Source organism: Notamacropus eugenii, chromosome 1 (assembly GCF_028372415.1).
Source record: "Notamacropus eugenii isolate mMacEug1 chromosome 1, mMacEug1.pri_v2, whole genome shotgun sequence".
NCBI lineage: Eukaryota > Metazoa > Chordata > Mammalia > Diprotodontia > Macropodidae > Notamacropus > Notamacropus eugenii.
In genome coordinates, this window is record NC_092872.1 from 201,102,520 (window position 1) to 201,107,870 (window position 5,351).

General features: G+C 41.2%; 1 pseudogene across 1 annotated transcript; it reads left to right on the plus strand.

Moving 5' to 3' along the window:
- The first annotated feature begins 592 nt into the window (after window positions 1-592).
- LOC140514159 (protein disulfide-isomerase pseudogene) lies at window positions 593-2,417 on the plus strand (annotated as a pseudogene). The gene has a single exon (XR_011970452.1). The product of XR_011970452.1 is annotated as a protein disulfide-isomerase pseudogene (transcript).
- Window positions 2,418-5,351: the final 2,934 nt, after the last annotated feature.

A 5,351-nucleotide genomic window follows, 5' to 3' on the forward strand; every position in this document is an offset into this window, starting at 1 on the left:
AAAGGTAAATTAGGAGCAAAACTGGGATTAGAACTCATTTCCCATGACTTCAAATACAGCAGTTAAATTTAGCACTCTTTCTTATGACACTGTACCGATCTGAGACCAAATCTGTGTCTAATGGGTACTAACCTCTGATTTGAAGTTGGTTACTTATGTAACTTATTTAACCTCTCTGGTCCTCCACATCTGCAAAATGAATGGGTAGGACCAGTTCATCTCTGTGGTTCCTTCCAGTTAGAAATGTAGAGGATATCAAAGATACTGTCCAACTTGAAGTCTATGAGACTAGGTTTAGGAAGTTTCGGTGAGGGGAAGGGGGGAAGCACTGCATATAGACAGATGACCAAGGTGGAGAAAACACATTGCAAAGACACATTTCACCATCATCACAACCTTCATCCGCAGGGATCGGATTTCTAGGCTGGAGGAGACCGTAGAAGCTGCTTTAATTCACCTCGCTCAATTCGTTCAGATAGAGATTCAGCGCCTAGAGATCTTTGGTGCTTCGCCCAGTCTCAGGCAGGTAGTAAGCACCACAGGTGGAATTCAAAGCCAGGTCCTCCGACTCCAAACGCCAGCTGGTCAGTGACAAGCAGCAGGTGGAAAGCCCCTGGCCAGACTAGGAGCCGCTCGTGCCTCAGCTCTTTCGCACCTTTCGAATGGCCCGCGGAGATAACTGTAGCGACTCCCGCCCACTCCCCACCCCCGCAATCTACCGCTCTCACTGACCACAAGAAGAGCTGCGATCTCGGCTCTGCACTCCCTAGCCCTGGCCGTCTCCACCGAGGTCGCAGACCCTCCTGAGACAAAAGAGGAGGAAGATCATGTCCTGGTCTTAAATTCGAGCAACTTCAGTGAGGCGCTGACCACCTATGACTACCTCTTGGTGGACTTCTATGCCCCTTGGTGTACTCCCTGTCGAGAGTTGATACCTGAGTTTGCCAAGGCGGCGGAACAATTGAAAGCAGAGAGCTCTAAAATCAAATTGGCCAAAGTAGATGCCACTGAAGAGGACGATCTAGCATATCAGTTTAAAATTCTCGTGTTCCCTACTATCAAGTTATTTAAGCATGGAGATACATCTTTCCCTAAGGATTATACAGCTGGCAGAGAAGCAAAAGATATTGTGGAATGGATGAAGAAACGAATGCAGCCAGCTGTCATTTTTCTCGAAGATGCTGCTGCGGCAGAGTCTTTAGTGGATTCCAACGAAGTTGTTGTGATAGGCTTTTTCAAAAATGCTCAGTCCCCCAACGCCGAGAATTTCACAGCGGTTGCAGAGTACTTCGATGACATCCCTTTTGGAATCACTTCCAGCAACGACTTATTCTCCAAATATGAGTTGGATAAAGATGGCATTATCCTCTTTAAGAAGTTTGATGATGGTAGAAACAACTTTGCCGGAGAGATTACTAAAGTGGCCATAGCAGATTTTGTTAATCTCTACAAGCTGCCCTTGGTCATCGAGTTCACTGAGCAGACTGCCCCAAAGATTTTTGCAGGTCCTTTGAAAACTCATTTATTACTGTTCTTGCCAAAGAGCAGTCCCGACTTTGAGGACCAAATTAACAACTTCAAACAAACAGCTGAAAGTTTCAGGGGAAAAATCCTATTTATCTTTATTGATACTGACCGAAGTGACACCAAGGGTATTCTTAATTTCTTTGCTCTGAGGAAAGAAGAGACCCCTACGCTACGCCTCATTAGTATGGAAGGTGAGATGACCAAATACCAGCCTGACTCAAACGAATTAACTCCTGAGAACATAATGGAATTCTGTAAGCAGTTTTTGGAGGGCAAATTTGACTCCCATCTGATTAGTCAAGAAGTGCCTGATGATTGGGATAAAAATCCTGTTAAAGTATTGGTTGGGAAGAACTTTGCAAAAGTTGCTTTTGATAACAAAGCTAATGTCTTTGTGAACTTCTATGCTCCATGGTGTCCTCAGTGCAAAAAACTAGCTCCTGTTTGGGAAAAACTGGGAGAAGCTTACAAGGATCATAAAAACATAATCATTGCCAAGATAGACTCATCGGTTAATGAAGTAGAATCGGTTATAGTCCACAATTTCCCCACACTGAAGTACTTCCCTGCAGGTTCTGGTAGAAAAATCATTGAATATCATGGGGTAAGGACACTAGAAAGTTTCAAAAATTTCCTGGACAGTGGTGGCCATGAGAGACCAAGAGAAGTGAGTCGCTTAAGAGTCCTAGATGAAACTGAAGAACTATCTTTAGAAGAAGAGGATGAAGAAGATAATGTCCAAACTGAGACAAAGGAATGATGAAAGTGAAGGACAAGATTAGCATAGCTCGAAAGTAAGAAACTGCACCATGGGTTGCGCAAGCCAAACAGCAAAATGCATCTAAAGCCTGTAAGATTCCCAATTGCAAAAGAAGAGCACTGATCAAAAACCCAGAGTCTGTGCGTGTGTTTGTTTGTTTGTTTGTTTAATTAATTCGTAAATCAACCTAGCCTGTATGTCAGTTTGGATATCTTTACCTCGTTGCTTTTTCAGTTTTGGGATTTGTCATTTAGTAGCCAAGATCATGTTGTTGAGCCTTCTATGCTTTTCAGGGAAAATACATGGCTTTTATCACATAATCTGGTTTAGAATGTGTTGTAAAGCTAAAAGCACGACTGCTGTTTTTACTAAACCGTTAGATATATGTCATGTGGTGCCTCCTACAAAAGCTTGTACCATCACTTTTTAAGAACCTTGTACACAGGAGTTTTAAACACATTCAATAATTCATTTACACATTAGGCTATCAGACTGCAACATTATGCTGTTAGCTGGCCCTCCCTCGAATCAAACATTCCTCCAGCTCATGAGGGGAAACCATTAGGCTAAACACAAAGATTTCTGCACTTTCATACCAAGGTTATCATGACTAAATCTTCTCAAATTTTGCTTTTCAGAGCTGGGTGGGACTACACTCTAGTTTGGCATTTATGACAGCAATCAGTGGGAAGAGGGGTGGCTAAATAGCCTTCTCATTTAGATCATATTCATAAACAGTTTGACCTTCCATATTCTGAGACAGGTTCTTCTAAATCTTTCTGGGGTATTGCTCTGTGATTGTTGGATACATTCTCAAGTGTATGAGGTAGGATCCAATAACTACTTGATATATTAAATCAGGACCCTTATGATTTGGGAGAATTGGGGAGGCTAGTTTAGTGAGCATAAGCCAAAGAGGTTTGAGCCTAATCAAAATTGATAGCATCATAGATTTAGAGCTAGAAATTACCTTAAAGGTATGCTCCAAGCCCTTCAGATGAGGAAACTTAAGCCAGAGAGATTAAGGCCACATATATAGTAAATGGAAAAAGCTGGAGTTTGAACCAATGCTTTTTTATTCCAAATTCAAATGTCTTTCCTCTGTAGCACATCACTGATCAAGTTCTTTTAAATATTTCTACCATAATGTTGTGACTTAAGACACTGGCCAAATAAAATTGAAATTTAAAAAAGAGGAAAAAAAGGAAATCCTGTTAAAGTTATGAAAATTTACTCTAGAACACATATTCTCTCTGGATCATTCCATGATAGGAGAATGAGCCAGGGACAATCATTTCCTCCTTTCTTCTTCAGCCCTCTAGACATGGCAGACTATGATATTCCTTTGCCTTCTTCAGAGGCTAAAATGTATTTAGGGAAGGAATGCTCCTTCCTCTTTGGGGGCTTTCCTTCACCAACTGAGAGGGTTAAACCTGCCCCACATCCAGCTTACTGAGTTGTGTGAGCCCAGTGGCACAGACTTTCCCTCCTCCAGAACTGTAAGAATCATATACTTGAAATGATAACTGAGCATTTATATAGTGGTTGAAGATTCTCAAGACACTTTCCCAAAATAACCCTGTAAAGTAGACAGTGCCAGAATTATAATCTCCAGTTTACAGATGAGAAAACTTATCCAGGATCACATACCTAGTAAGTGACAGAGCCAGGATTCAAACTAAACCCTCGTGAATAAAAAGCTAACATTCGACTACTAGAATGAAACCAGGACCACCTTCACTGTCACCCCTGAGCCTGGTCTTAGGATACCAGAATGTGTCCTCATAGTAGAATCCTAGGTCCAGGACTTCCTTCTTCCTTTAAGGTTTGTTCATCCATGTTCTGCTTTATATGTGAAGTCTGTGTGTCTGTGAATGCCAGTGACTCCCAAAGTGTCTACAGATATGTCTCCATAGAAAATGGTAGCATATTTCCAATACTTTATCTCTGGGAACTTTTGGTCACACCCAACGTTGGTCTACAGAATGATGCTTTTGGCAGATATGGATACATCAACCACTGTAGCTGTGTTACCATATAGCCTATAACAACTGGTTGGTTTCATTTCAGTAAATCTTAATTGCCTACTATCTTCTAAATATTGGGGAATACAAAGGCAAAAAAAAAAAAAGAACCTGCCAGTTCCTGTCCAACAGGAGCTTAGAGTCCACTGGGGAGACACTTGTACCCAAGTAAGTTGATCAGTAATTACCGTTAGATATTTTCTCAAACCTGTCCTGCTAACACAGCAGTCACTATAATGGCAATACTTGGTAGAATAAATTCTTTCATTGAACAAATATTTGTGAAGAAACTACAGAATGGGGAAGATCTAAAGTTTCTCTCATGGAATCTGTGTAAGATCAAAGCCAAGGGGCCTTAGCCTTCTTCTGGTTCACTCTTACAAGGAAGGAAACTGGCCCATTGAGAGGACACATCATAGAATTAGAGATGTGGAGGCACAATAGTTCTTAGTCTATCTAGTCCAGCCCCTTTGTTTTTCATATGAGAAACAGATAGGAAGTAGTCTGTTTTCAGTCACAGAAGTAGTAAGTGGCAGAGGCAGGATGGGAACCCAGATATGTTGACTTCAGATCCAAGGTTCTTTCCACAACAACAGATTTCCCCAAGGCCATCAATTAGATGAGGTGGGGCTAAACACAAATTGCCTGACTCCCAACCTAGAATTCTTTACAATGTACCACACTGCTTCATATTCCAGAAGTGTATGCAGTAAAGATGAGAGAGATCGTGGAACCAGAAACATAGCAATCAATCAATGGGAATAAAAATGCCCAAACAGTGATGATAAAATTTATCACCAGTCCAATTTCCTCTACTCCCCTTCCGTTGTTTCTACTTTTTTTTTTCTTTTTAGCAAAAATTCTCTACAGCTCATTGCTTAAAGGCATTCAAACATTTTGGACCATGAAGAGTTAAAAATCCTTGTCTTATTGAAATATCCCTAAATCTAGGAAAATTAAAAAGCATTGAGGAGGCTTTTTGGAATAAATTAATTGGGCGGGGGTGGGGGAAATGGAAGACTATGATGCTAGGGTTTAAT